The following is an 879-nucleotide window of genomic DNA, read 5'->3' as shown; positions in this document are numbered from 1 at the left end:
GCACAGCATTTCCGTGGGAAAATAGATAAAAGGATTTATTTTTTTATCATGACTGAATTACTGAGAGTTACCCCCTAAAATTTTGGGTAAAAAGACAATTTTAAGCCTCTTTTTTGTGTGGGGGCAAATTTTTGTTCTTGTGTTTCTAATTTTTTACTAAATTTGCTGACTGTGTGTGACACTTGGAGCATGATTCAGTATGGCATGGGAAAATCTGTATCTTTGCATTAATAATGATGATAATAGTAAGAGAAAGATCCTTTATTCTTTTTTGAAAATTAAGGATGGGGGAATAGTGAGATTAGGGAGGCTTAGTCAGTGATCACACTTTTGGTGCCCCTAAATGTAAGCAAAGTTAATAAGTAAATCCCCAAAAGTCAAGCTTTCACCCAACATCAAAACTTAAAAAAAGTATCGTGCATCTTTTGTTGCAGGCACTTGTTTTTTCCAGTTTAAAAGAAGATCTGTTGGCCACACTCCCTATAACCTTTTCCTCTGTGTTTTCTGTGCTTGGGGATGCTTTCCCTGCCAGGCACAAACCCCGGGTTCGCAAATTTTTACCATAACTTTTCCCCCCCAAAACTGTCACCAAGATTGATAGTAAAATAGGGGAAAAATTATTAACATCCATAATCGTAGTATTTGGGGCTGTCTGTTATGTTAGATCACCAAGTCCTAATATTTTTTTTCCCAAAAGTGCAAATAATCTAAAATATCATGGACATTTTTCTGGTAAAGAGTGAGGCTGAAATTCCAACCATCAATTTCCCCCAAACCCAGGCGCCGTAATTTTCATATATGTGGCATATTCTATATGGTTTTATTTTGCTATAACCACAAGGCCCCTAATTAGATATTGTAAAGACAATGTGAAAGTAT

The sequence above is a fragment of the Penaeus monodon genome, chromosome 21 (genome assembly GCF_015228065.2).
Source record: "Penaeus monodon isolate SGIC_2016 chromosome 21, NSTDA_Pmon_1, whole genome shotgun sequence".
NCBI lineage: Eukaryota > Metazoa > Arthropoda > Malacostraca > Decapoda > Penaeidae > Penaeus > Penaeus monodon.
This window is presented reverse-complemented; position numbering follows the sequence as displayed.